The sequence below is a fragment of the Oncorhynchus kisutch genome, linkage group LG5 (assembly GCF_002021735.2).
Source record: "Oncorhynchus kisutch isolate 150728-3 linkage group LG5, Okis_V2, whole genome shotgun sequence".
Lineage (NCBI taxonomy): Eukaryota > Metazoa > Chordata > Actinopteri > Salmoniformes > Salmonidae > Oncorhynchus > Oncorhynchus kisutch.
This window is the reverse complement of record NC_034178.2, coordinates 1,305,829-1,320,220: the sequence shown is the minus strand read 5'-3', so window position 1 is coordinate 1,320,220 and position 14,392 is coordinate 1,305,829. Positions and strand designations below refer to the sequence as shown.

Here is a 14,392-nt window from a genome sequence, read left to right as displayed (position 1 = left end):
GTGTCTAGTGTTCCTTCCAGCAAGGTCCCAGCTTGAAACAATACAGGGCTAGGATTAGTGCAATTAACATACCTGCACTTCAAAGTCGGAAAACACCGGAGCTGCGTTAGATTACAGCTAACATAAGCAACACTTGTTAAATGCAAGCGACCGGGGCTGCAGCTGTAGCCTGGCACTAAAGTTGTTCTTAAAGATATATCCGTCATTTCCCTCTGCACGCATCACCTATAAACAGTGTTCAGTGATTATATACAGCGGAAATGGTTTCCTAATCCATGGTTTCATTATTTTGCGATGCAATGGTGGAAGAATCCACAGGCTATGTCCCCACTTAGGAAGTAAATATGCCCCCCGTGACACAACTTCATCACAAACTGAATTGGTCCACTCACACAGACAGCATCGTGAGGAAGGTGCAGCAGCGCCTCTTCAACCTCAGGAGGCTGAAGAAATTCGGCTTGTCACCAAAAGCACTCACAAACTTCTACAGATGCACAATCGAGAGCATCCTGGCGGGCTGTATCACCGCCTGGTATGGCAACTGCACCGCCCTCAACCGTAAGGCTCTCCAGAGGGTAGTGAGGTCTGCACAACGCATCACCGGGGGCAAACTACCAACCCTCCAGGACACCTACACCACCCGATGCTACAGGAAGGCCATAAAGATCATCAAGGACATCAACCACCCGAGCCACTGCCTGTTCACCCCGCTGTCATCCAGAAGGCGAGGTCAGTACAGGTGCATCAAAGCTGGGACCGAGAGACTGAAAAACAGCTTCTATCTCAAGGCCATCAGACTGTTAAACAGCCACCACTAACATTGAGTGGCTACTGCCAACACACTGTCAATGACACTGACTCTACTCCAGCCACTTTAATAATGGGAATTGATGGGAATTGATGTAAATATATCACTAGCCACTTTAAACAATGCTACCTTATATAATGTTACTTACCCTACATTATTCATCTCATATGCATACGTAGATACTGTACTCTATATCATCGACTGCATCCTTATGTAATACATGTATCACTAGCCACTTTAACTATGCCACTTGGTTTACATACTCATCTCATATGTATATACTGTACTCGATATCATCTACTGTATCTTGCCTATGCTGCTCTGTACCATCACTCATTCATATATCCTTATGTACATATTCTTTATCCCCTTACACTGTGTATAAGACAGTCGTTTTTGGAATTGTTAGTTAGATTACTTGTTCGTTATTACTGCATTGTCGGAACTAGAAGCACAAGCATTTCGCTACACTCGCATTAACATCTGCTAACCATGTGTATGTGACAAATAAAAATTTGATTTGATTTGATAGCTATTTCAAAACAACCCTGGACCGTGGGGATACTTCTGTCTCTTCTCTGGAATCAATTCTATAATTAGATTTAAACATGCCTTGTTCTACAGAAGAAGTAACCAGCATTACTTTAACCAGACACCCAAGAGAGAGCCAGGTCTCAAGAAGACGACCCTATTCTACTGTACATCTGTTATGACCCCGACAAGGTGGGGTCAGATTGTGGGCTGTTTCCCATGAATAGGCCTCTGATGGCACATTAAGGCACATCAATGACAACCAAGGGATCGCTACAGCATCACTTCACATGCTTTATTACAGGACTTGTCCACTCCCTAATCCTCCCTAGACCCTGCCTTATCATTCAGCTGGCTAGTCAGGGTTTCCGTTACAGCAAGCCAACCAACTGCTAGCTGGAGCTCTGGGTTGAACCCACTGGCCTAGACAACAGATAAAGATGTGAGTCTGTGTGTTGACCAGGAATGTAAATGATGGTGATTGGGGCTTTAGGCGTGACACTGGAATTTACTTAGCATAGACTCTAGACGGCAGATGACAGATTTCTTCTGTGGTGTGTGGGTGTATGTGTGTGTGTTTAGGTTGAGATTGTGGCTCATTGTGTCTGACTGAGAATGACATCATCCCCCGTCCTGGAGCTTCCATAAGGGATGTGAGGAAGGAGAGATGGGAGGATGGGAGGATGGGAGGAGGAGGGATGGGAGGATAGGAGGGATGGGAGGATGGGAGGAGGGCTATGGTTTGGGATCCTGGGTAGTTGGAGAGAGTTCACTCTATTGTCTAGCTGCTTCCTGTCCAGGCAGCTCAGCTCTCATTGAGTGTCTGAAACACCCCCATCACCACGGCCATTATCTCTCCCTCATTGAATTCATCAAGCTTTCCTCAGCATGAGGCCTGTAGGCCTGATAAACAAGACATGGTGGATGTCACTACTACAGGCCCATGTCAGGGACTGGCTGACATACTTAGTGTTGACTTATTAAATGAGAGCTTCCCTTGCACTCACAACTCACACGGCCCATGTTGATGCCGTCATCGTCTGGGCCAAGAGTGTTCTCACCTCAGCGACAAGACACAACAGATGGTTTGGATCTGTCTGAGCCCTTGGGGTCTCTACAGTGGGAAATCTTGGAGAGATGAGAGAGAGAATTGTAGAGTGGCCAAACTAGCCCAGCCCAGCCTAGGCCATCTGGCCCCTCCCAAGTGTGAAGGAAGACGTATAGAGGAAGACTTTTAGGTTTGATATAAAGGTCTGCCATTGAGCCTAGAGCAGAGTTACCATAGTCAAGTTAATGCACGTTGTTTCAAATAGGATGTTCAAGTTTGGACACTTCTACGGTGCCAAACGGAACCGAGCCAAAACTTTACCGGCAGTCACAGAGCCTAAAAGCTACATCAGATTTGGTCTTTGTTATTTTGGGTAATCATAAAACTGCCAGTAATACATGGGAGCTTGAAACGTGAGATCATTATGTTCTTTGTTTTAACAATGAGTGTGCTTTTAAAATATGAGGTCATACTATACTTATATTAAATTAGAGATCCAGGCACAGTGTTTATGCACAGGGTTTTATTATCATGTGCTTGCTTGTCCATATCGTTCCTACCTTCTCTCTAGCTACATACTGAACGTTTATGAGTATTGGCAAAAACCATTCCCTGCTGTCATCCTGAGGATATAGAACAGGGAGGAGCAGGTGGAGGAGGAATGATGTGTAATGTCCTCATTCTAACCCTACACTTGTAAATAGGATTATAATGTCTTGGTATGTGTGGTGCTAACTTGTTGCCGTGGTTAAAACTCTGGATCCCAAGTTGCAGAAGTACTGTAGTATCTATGGTACATGGTAACAACAAATGTTACAATAGTATTCTACGTTTCAGTTTACGGGCCTACATTTTGTGTCGATTGGAACCATTTTCTTATGACTTGAGGCAGGCTGAAATATTGAATACAAGAAACACAAAATTACAAAAAACTAACCAAAGACTGTAAACCCCTTGATATAACACCACTTCAACCAGCAGCATCCCTGATAGAGACTAACAGTATCAGAACCTGACTTGTGTTCAGCCTCCACACTCTGACATTGATCCTCCCCAGTTCACTCTCTCACTAAGCCAACTCTATGGCCTCTTCAACTCACTAGACTCCCGCATGAATTTCTTTTGACCCCCCCCCCCACTCCAACTCCAACAGTTCTCCGCAAGGCACCTCTTTTATTACCAGAGGATTACCTGGGGGGTGACCCCCACACATTTATCTCCAGATATTGGCTCCCTTTGCTCTTGCTGCTTGATACAGTCTGCCAATATGTTTTTATGTGGAGGGACAGAAAAGTAAAGTAAGGGGGGGAGTTAATGGTACTGTAGATATCTGATCCTGTTCACTTCCCCCTGGCCTCATGTGCTGTTGCTGTATCCTTTAATGTTACACAAATTGCCCTCTCAGGTTTCTTTAAACTGTACCCCTCCGAAACGCTCATAACATCAAGAGAATAATATGAGATCTGCATCAAACACCGACATAATACGATAATCACACACAGTGTGTTGCTTATTCGTTCATGTAGAAAGATAGAATGGCTGAGGGTAGAGCAGGTACTTGATTATTCACTTGAAATGGTTGCTCAAAAGCAGTTGTGCCAAGGACGGATTTGCTAACCACCATTTTGTAATTAGATTATGTTTCTGGGGGGGATGTTGTTTTTCTATAGTGCTGCAGTTGATGGAAGTAGTCTTTCGAGTTGTGTGGCCTTTAAAACTACTATAATTAGCCGCTCCAGCCATTGGGCCTGCTGTATTCTTGTTAAAATTGACTGAGAACTGGTCAAGTCTCTGGATTCCTGTCGTAAAAAGCCTGGATTTTGTTTTATGTTGAGCCATGGGTATTCACACGATTTGAATTACGTTTCTGTAATGTTCTCCAAGAAGCTTGGTGGGCTTGTAAAATGTTAAAGGGTTTTAATTTAGTGCTTTTACACCTTGTCCACGTGGCTTTTGTGAACAACTTACATTAGCCCGGTTGTCTTGTATTGTGTGTCGTTGTGCTGCCATCGCAAGTGTTGCATTTTTCAGTTTTGGCATTTTGAATATAGACAGATTTCACAATCGTCTTCATTCCTATGACCTTTAGAATAAATGGAAAAGGTCTTCATCAGTCTTCACAGACACCTGCATTGGGAGAAGAGGAGGGAGACATTTCAGACACTACAGAGTTTCTTATTTCCCTGGTTGAAACATCTCATCAAAGACTCCAAGATGTATTGGGACAGGGTGGTCCCTGTGACAGCTCTTCATTGTTTCCTGCCAAACACCAAGTCTAGTTTTACAGTTTGGTTTCTATATCATGACTTGACATCCGACCACCTTCAGTCTCGACAAGTTCTCCCAAGGCTTCAGGATATGGCCTTGAATTAATCTCTCCCATTTTAACCACAAACTATTCATCTGTCCCATTGTAACCACAACCTCAATCCCTTGTCTCAGTTTCAGACAGTCTATTCTTCTTGGACTTGCTACATTTGAAAGTCGACACTTGTAAATTCCCTGTCTTAGTGAGGGTGGGTGGGGACATGTTAGATAACAGTTATTAGCAGACTGACCTAGCTTGCCTCTAACAAAGGGCTGCATTCACACCAAACAAGTAAACAAACTTGATGGCGGACCGTGTCGAGTCTGCGTCAGCAGCCGAATTCCCATCAAGGAAAAGTCAATTGAACCTCCATCCCCATAAATGTTAGTAATGAACAGTTACCACCTCAAAATTAGCCGTTTCCTAACTCTTTGCGCGAGTTACGAGGTCGACTTTAGATTTTACACAAAGTTAATAAAACTGTGTGTACACACAGAAGTTGGAAGTGTGGACACCACATTAGCTTCCATGTTGATGGGAGAGCCCCATGAATAATAGCAGATCCAAATCCAACTCATTGAGGACGTAACACAACATGGCCTTGGAACGTTGCTCCTGGTATATGGTGAATGCTCACGTTTACATCTGTGGAATAGAACTTAACTTAACTTTTAACTAGGCAAGTCCGTTAAGAACTAATTCTTATTTACAATGATGGCCTATACCGAACAAACCCGGACGACACTAGGCCAATTGTGCGCCACCCTATGGAACTCCCAATCACGGTCGGTTGTGTTACAGCCTGGAATCGTACTAGGGTGTCTGTAGTCACTACAGTAGTGCCTTAGACCGCTGCACCAATCAAAATTAAGCAACACACAGCACTTGACATAAACCATTAGACCTTACGTCAGGGGCAAGTCATGTCAGAGAGAAGCCCCTTAACTCTGGTTGTTCTGAGCGATCCAGCCCCCTGGCTTGTACAAAACATGTTCATGTCTCTTTTGGCATGTGTTGTTACTGACTGCTGAATGTCATTTGACATGACAGAACACAGAATGACACAAGATTGCGAATAAAATTCCTCCGAACAGATTTACATGAAATGCCACTGTGATTAGGGGCAGATGCCATCAAAACACAAAGAATGTTTGTTTGCCACATCCCAGTTTGAATGAAACATTTTCACAATTCAGCCAGACAGAGAGAGAGCCGTCCGGCCCGGAGAATGGAGAATGCATTCACCTCGACAAGAGATTTCAACTGGCAGCTCTGGGCTCCCCCCATAATTCATTCACTATCTTGACATCATGTTGGCGGGAGAGCATGAGCAGCTCCAGCACATTGTACAGACAGACACAGCTGCTGCTGCCAGCCTCAGAGACGTCATGTTCAAGTCTACGTCCAAAATGGCACCCTTTTCCTGTTATAGTGCGGTATACCTGGGACCAGGGTCCATAGGGCTCTGGTCATAATTAGTGCACTATATAGGGAATGGGGTGCCATTTGGGACGCAACAACCTTCAAGCTGTCAGTCTCTTCCTTCCAGCCTGACAATATGAAAATAACTTCCTTTACCCGTGTCGTGCCAGCCATAATTAAAGAGTTACTGTGTAGGCTATCCACTCAAACAACTGCTACAGAGAGAGAGAAATCAAATCGCTGGTAAAAGTATCCTCAACATGTAATTCCTGGCATTTTTGCTCCTCTGTTGCAATTGAAGACTTGTCTTTACTCATCAGATTCAATGGAGGCAGAACATGGGGAAGACATTTCAGGCTTACTGGTGTGTTAACTGCTAGATTTCCTTCCCAAAGTTCCATAAACTTTTTGGAATACCTCTGGGGGAGTGGAATGAAACCCTAATAGCTGGACACACTTACGCAAGGGAGGAATCCATTTATACAAGGGACAGTGACACAAACTTGGCAAATCAAAACTGGGCTTAAATTCCCTGAAAGTTGGAGAGTTTTATACAGTACATCAAAATGCAGGAGGATAGGAGTGGGAGGCATCGTTCATTATGCAAAGCACTGATGTGCTTAATCATCCAAAGTAATACACTCTCTCTCTTTCTCTGTCTCACAGGGTGAAAATAGGAGCTGAGAGTAGAGTATGTACTCTGTGGTCTGCCAGGCTAATCACTGCATTCTGTCAGAGATATGTAATCACACGACGCCATACAATGACGGCTCCCGGACCTAATAGGCCCACACATTTACAGAGGTAACGGAGAAACGGCTGACAGCTCTGCACACTAAGAAAAGCACTTACATGTCGTAAAACGGCCCTTTAATCATTATGTCCAAGGTTTAAGTTATAGTTCACCTCCTAGACACATTACTGGTTGAGGTTCAGCTAGGTACTGTACTGTAGTAAAAATATGGCCATCATTATAGATCTTGTGCATTGAGTACAGTGCACTAAAAGTGTCCATTAGTTTTTAAGGTTTTTAACAGGCTTTCTCATCTACAAGACCCTGCTAGGTAAAGTCCCCCCTTATCTCAGCTCGCTGGTCACCATAGCATCTCCCACCTGTAGCACACGCTCCAGCAGGTATATCTCTCTAGTCACCCCCAAAACCAATTCTTTCTTTGGCCGCCTCTCCTTCCAGTTCTCTGCTGCCAATGACTGGAACGAACTACAAAAATCTCTGAAACTGGAAACACTTATCTCCCTCACTAGCTTTAAGCACCAACTGTCAGAGCAGCTCACAGATTACTGCACCTGTACATAGCCCACCTATAATTTAGCCCAAACAACTACCTCTTTCCCAACTGTATTTAATTTTAATTTATTTATTTATTTTGCTCCTTTGCACCCCATTATTTTTTATTTCTACTTTGCTCATTCTTCCATTGCTAAACTACCATTCCAGTATTTTACTTGCTATATTGTATTTACTTTGCCATCATGGCCTTTTTTGCCTTTACCTCCCTTCTCACCTCATTTGCTCACATTGTATATAGACTTGTTTATACTGCATTATTGACTGTATGTTTGTTTTTACTCCATGTGTAACTCTGTGTCGTTTTATCTGTCGAACTGCTTTGCTTTATCTTGGCCAGGTCGCAATTGTAAATGAGAACTTGTTCTCAACTTGCTTACCTGGTTAAATAAAGGTAAAATAAAATAAAAAATAAATAAAACAATATGTAACCTGGTGGGATCTGCTTCAGTTCTATTAGAGGCAGACCTTAGTGGAGCACACTGATCAAAGCGTTGGTCTCATCATTGTCACGTCCATGGCTAGACAATTCTCTCACTATCTTGCAGTAGAGGAGGAAGAGGGACTGTTGGCAGACTAGTCTGTCAGGTCACAATCAGGAAGCAGCTCACATTTTCCAATCGGTCCAAGGCCACGCCTGTGTGACACAATTACAATCTGTACAGGTGTGGGATCTTAATTTGACCAGTTTCTCACAGCAGGAACGTAATCCTGCAGCAACAGGACATGTGAATTATTATGGGGGTTATAATTAAATGGAAATTTTTGTAGGGGTTGATGCATTTTTCATAAGGTAAAATCAAGTCTGAAATTTCAGAGTGGAAATGACAAACTTTAGAATCCTTATTTTTTTTAAACGTCCCCTGGTTTAGGTTTTAGGTTTGATTTATTCACACCAAAGAAAAGAAGTGAAAGACAAAACAGTAGAGATAAAACAAAACGGGTAAAAACGGTGTGCAGGGGAGGTATGAAGCCCAAAAGGGCTTATATGCAAAAGTACAGCAAAAAAAAATTTGCAACAGGGTGATCAAATGAACTGTAAAGAGAGAAAAGAAGAGAGAGAAGTGGATTTCCCCTTAGGTTCCATATTTAGTTTAGTTTGTAGCTTCAGCCACCTCAAGAGGATACGTTTCTACCTGAATACACACTGTATCATGTGGACTGCTATAAAACATATACACAGGCTTTTCAAGTTCAGACAAGAAAGTATTCAGAGAGGAAGTCATAAAACAAACCACATTAACTACAATAATCGTCTAACAAGTCTGGTTAGTAGGTATGGTCTTTTCGTACGAAAAAAGCAGTATTCTTGTGAATGAGAGTTTTCAAAGGATGAATAGTAGGACACTGACACAACTCTCACACTTGCAGAAATTCTGAATACACAGAGTTATATTGGCTAAATCACTTAAGCCAAAATTTCCTCAGTCCCTATTTCCCAGAAGTGGAAGGTCAAAGATGTACTGACACAACCGGAGCCGAGTTCCAGCCCGTTTTGTTTGGACAAAGCACATCGAGGGGAGTCTGTGTCATCTGTATGTTTAGAAGGAGTTGGTGAATATGTCATAGCTGTGTGATGATTCTGGACCTCACCACAGTTCCTGTGGTTGGGCCTTAGAGCACACTACTACACACATTTCAAACAATGTCTCCCCTTCAGACATGGAAAACAGAGTTTGCTTACTGCAAGTGTGTGTGTCTCTGCTCTTCTCCTTTCCAAGTCCATGACCTCTATGTTTGCAACTCTTTCCACATCAAAAAGCAGAGATAAACGATGATATAACATTTTTTACATTCCAATTAAAGATGGTTTCATGTTTCTTTTATCTTAGTCCTTTGCTGGCAAGTCACAACATTCTGTCATGTTTTCTCTAAACCTTCAGCCCTACACTGAAATTCCAAACAGGAATGTACAGCATGTGTAAGTGTAGCAAAGCATTCTGGGAGCCGTGGCAATACAGGTGTGCTATTCCTTTATTAAAGTCATGACCAACTGTTAAGAGTCTAGGCTGGATGCGCTTTAATCTAATTGGTCAGCAACAGATGATTCATCACTCTGCTGCCTCTAGTAGTTAATGAGAGAGTAATAGCATCTAAAATAGATAGTCAAGATGTGACAGGGGATCCTGCTTGTGCCTGTACCAGTAACAGCTGGATGATAACTTCTTAAAACATAGTCCTGGACATTTGTAGTCGATCCTACCCTGAAGGAGGTATGCTGTTCCTGCTCATACATTATAATGAATTCATGGAAGCAGATCAAAACGCCCCAGTGTTCTAACTGAGAAGGATCTGAGTCCCAAATGGCACCCTATTCCCTATATAGTGCACTACTTTTGACCAGAGCCCAATATGCGGTCCTGGTCAAAAGTAGTACCCTACATAGGGAACAGGGTGCCATTTGGGATGCAGATAATAATAATAAGCATCACAAGGAATGATGGAATGGCAGTGGAATGTTCCAGATGCACCTGAATGATGTAATCATGCCAGGGTCAGTGGACCGGCACACTGAGCCCCTGTGTGTGAGATGGGACTGTAGAGATGTAGAGAGAGAGCACCTATCCATCTTACTAGGCTGTCAAACCAATGACCAGAGTGCTACTTTTTCATGAGAAACAGCATTTCTGTCTAAAGTTATAGTCACCTAACCTATAGTCACTAACAAGAAAATAAAAACATCCAGATTTGCATATTAACATATTAGTCAACCAAATTAACCTTTCACCTTTCAAACCCAAAAGAGACAGTGAGCTGAAGTGCCTCGGCACACGTGTTGAAATCATGTTTCAGGCAACATCTGCTGATGGTTAGAGTGCTCAGTGCTACTCTGCTCTCACACCCCACTACTGCCACACACAAACACACTGTACACTGTAGTGAGGTCCTCAGGCCTGGACATGGCTCGATAGCCAATTAATCAGAGGGGGCTGCTTGACCTCTATCAACCCCCCCCCCCCAAACCCTCTCTCCCCCTTAACTCCCAGATTAACATGCTATATGAGCTTTCCAGGACCAGGAAGGGTCACCCAACAGTTGGAGGCTCAGTGCCAAAATAAAGAGGGAGAAAGAGACAATGAGAAATGAGAAAGAGAGGAGGAAATGGAGGGAGAGAGAGCAAGAGAGAGAGAGAGAGAGAGAGAGAGAGAGGAGAGAAGCTCTGGTGTCTCGTCTGTTCTTAAATCCCTACACATAGCCCTCGTAGTATGTAATCACACTCACTGCTTGCCAGCAGGGTCCAGAAAGGAAATGACTGCATCCAGCGAAAATGCATCATACAACAATGGATTAACGGGCATGAAATGAAAAACTGGTGCTGCGCAGTGCTCTTCAAACGGGTGAGCTATGGCCAAGCTTTACTGCTGAGATCACAGAGGCTATTGTCGCTCTCTTCAGACCAGTGACAATTGTGTGTTCTGAGGTTTTCCTGTTTTTTGTTTCTGCCCCCTGTGATTATCTTTGGGAATGGCTGTCTTCAGAACAGAAGCTGCCACACGACGTATCAGGTCCTGAAATGGGACGACTACTACTGTTAAAGTATTTATTGAAATCCTTTGGGGAATTATTTTTGCTGTAGACATCCAAGAGAGTCGAAGAGAATGTGTTTTCATTTTGAGCAAAAAGGTTTATGAGGGTTCAAAGAAGCCTTTTTACCCCCTGGTTCATGTCCATGTTTGGTCCAAATGGTAAACACAAGACAAGACAGCAACACACGTGACAGTCTGTGTACGTGCTGGTGGGCTGTTGAATGCCAATACTCAGAGTTACTTTGAGAAAGTGACTCTACTGTTTCTTTGTCCAGGTCCAACTTTATTTAGTGATTTTGTTTGGCTTGAATAAACACTGTTCGTCATACATGCTACTTATTAAGAGCCTAAATGACACAGTCTTAATGGAACAGAGCCCTTCAGTAATCTTAAGGGTTGCTGACTCTCTAGACATTTGATAGTTTGTAACAGCATAGGATAATATCATAATTACCCAGAATTCAGCCATGTAAAAAGAATCAGTCTTCTGAGGATAGTCTAGACCGAGTATTCCAAAACTGGGGTTCCGCGCAATGCCGCCGGGTTTACGCCAAATACAAATGTGTTTCACATTTTTATGAAATTATAATTGAAAACTCTTCACATTTTCAAACAGTCCATTTGTATTTTCCAACGGGGCTATACATTTGATTGAGTTTTTTTTCTCACCTGAGTAGCCTCGTTTCACTGCCAAAAATAAAATTAAACCATCTAGTGTTCAGCGAAATAACAACACAATGTCAAATACAGGTAGCCTAGTCAAATAATGAACATCCAATCACCTCAACCGTTAGTCTCTCGCGGGAATTCCACTAACAGTCCATATGTAGCTGCTGCTCATTCTGTTTGCTCAAAAATGGATAAATGGTTAAAAAAGTAAGGCCCGCGTCCATAGAGGACACATACCAGCTCTACTAGTAGTACTGCTACTACCCGCAGTACTACACCTGCACCTGTTGACGACACAAGTTGTTCTGCTTCCACGACCACATCCAATGCTAGCATCAGTAATTCTATATTTGTTGTTAGCCCAGCTAGCATGGACACTGACAGTTGTGAATCTGATGCAGAAGAAGAGCTACTGCCCCCTTACCCGGGAAAGCACCGAACAACAGACAGGGACGTTGGACTATCGAAGAGGCGCAAATATGATGAGAACAACATTGATTTGGGTTTCACTTATATTGGGAGTAGTGCCTTTCCTCAGCCACAGTGTGTTATATGTGCAAAAGTACTATCTCACAACGCGATGAAACCTTCACTCTTGCGCTGACATTTTAAGCTACTAGACAGCTTTGTGACATCAAATGGACTTTAGTGGTCAAGCTGTGTTGGTATCTGTACTGATAGCGCAAAAGCCATGACAGGGAGACATAGTGGAGTGGTAACGGACGTGCAAGCAGTTGCTCCCGACACCACTTGGGTACACTGCAGCATCCACCGAGAGGCTCTTGCTGCCAAAGGAATACCTGAGTTTGAAAGATATTTTGGACACAGTGAAAATGGTTAACTTTGTTAAAGCAAAGCCCCTGAACTCTCGTGTATTTTTTGCACTAAGCAATGATATGGGCAGTGACCATATAATGCTTTTACAACATACAGAAGTGAGCTGGTTACCAAGGAGCAAAGTATTGACAATTTTTTTTAAATTGAGAGAAGAGCTTAAAGTTCTTTACTGACCATAATTTTCACTTGTCTGACCGCTTGCATGATGACGAGTTTCTCACACGACTGGCCTATCTGGGGGATGTTTTTTTCTCGCCTGAATGATCTGAATCTAGGATTACATTGACTCTCCACAACTATATTCAATGTGCGAGACAAAATTGAGTCCATGATTAAGAAGTTGGAGCGCTTCTCTGTCTGCAGTAACAAGGACAACACACATGTCTTTCCATCATTGTATGATTTTTTGTGTGCAAATGAACGGACAATGTCAAATGTGATATAGCGAAGCACCTGAGTGTGTTGGGTGAGCAATTACGCAGGTACTTTCGCGAAACGGATGACACATAAAACTGGATTCGTTATCCCTTTCATGCCCTGCCTCCAGTCCATCTACCGATATCTGAACAAGAGAGCCCCATCGAAATTTCACCAAGCGGTTCTGTGAAAATTTTATTTAATCAGAAGCCACTGCCAGATTTCTGGATTGGCAGCGCTCAGAGTATCCTGCCTTGGAAAATTGAGCTGTTAAGGCCCTTTGCGATGCCCTTTGCGTACCCATGTGAGAGTGGATTCTCGGCCCTCCCTAACATGAAAACAAAATACAGGCACATTTTTGTCACAGCCGGGTTGTGACAAAAACTCACACTCATTCTTATGTTTAATAAATGCATTGTATAGTGTGTGTGTGGCAGGCTTACAATTATGGCAAAAAACAGCATTTGAGAGTGCGCTGACCCTGGTGCTAGAGGGGAGGGGGTACGCAGCTGGAGGTTGAATGTTTGAAGGGGTACGGGACTATAAAATGTTTGGGAACCACTGGTCTAGACAAACAACCAGGGATTAGATGAGGTAAGACAACACCTCAGAGACCCACCTTTACTCTACCCTTGTTCCCCAAGCACTTCACTTGTTGCTCTAGTTCTGCTCCAGCCGGTCTCTGAGCGAAGACAGATGAAGAAGGCAGACATAGAAGAAAACTTTCAGCTCTACTTTCTTTACAGTTTACTCACTCAAACCCAAATCTGGATGTCCTCTAGTCTACAAAGCTATGGCCAAACTTTAGTCATTACCATGGCGACCTGACATCTTGTTGAACATGCAGTATGATTAATGCGCTTTTCCTCCTAGGCCATTGTGTTCTTTCTCTCACGTATAAATCTTTCACCTTGTTCTCACAGAGTAATTAACGTGAACCCTGGACGGAGGGATATTTATCATGGCACTTCAACACTTCCTGACACGCTCCTCCGAACCGTGACTGAGCCCAGTGCTGCAGGCCCAGGCCGCGGTCCGCCAAGCCAAACACACCGACCAACCCAGAGAGGTTCTGATAATGCGGTCATCATAATTAGGGCACCTCGCTCTGGACCGGGCTGATGGCCAAATCTCTCTCTCTCTGAAGTGATTTGGTGGACGTGTGAATAAATCTGGCTGAGGCAGCAGGGGCGGCTAGAGGGAGAGATGGATGGAGGGAGAGATGGAGGGAGAAGGTCATACTATAACTGTATGGTACAGTCATGTCCGTTTTACACAGATTTACAATGATAGATGTCTCTACAGGAAGGCATAGCCTCAGTCAGAAGGCGAACTCCCTGTTAGGGCTTGAAAGTTCTCTGTCAGAGTGGATACACTTAAGCCAAATCTCTCTGACTTCACTTCACACTGACTGACATTGCCATATAAAGACATTACTATTGACACAGAGAATCTCACAGAGTACGTATTTGCAGAGAGAGAGAGAGAGAGAGAGAGAGAGAGAGAGAGAGAGAGAGAG

General features: G+C 43.4%; 1 protein-coding gene across 1 annotated transcript in view; it reads right to left on the bottom strand.

Annotated features, from left to right (window-relative positions):
* Positions 1-14,392, bottom strand: part of LOC109885441 (filamin A-interacting protein 1-like) — a 75,017-nt gene that overhangs the window by 24,658 nt on the left and 35,967 nt on the right. The gene's annotated exons all lie outside the window — the stretch shown is intronic.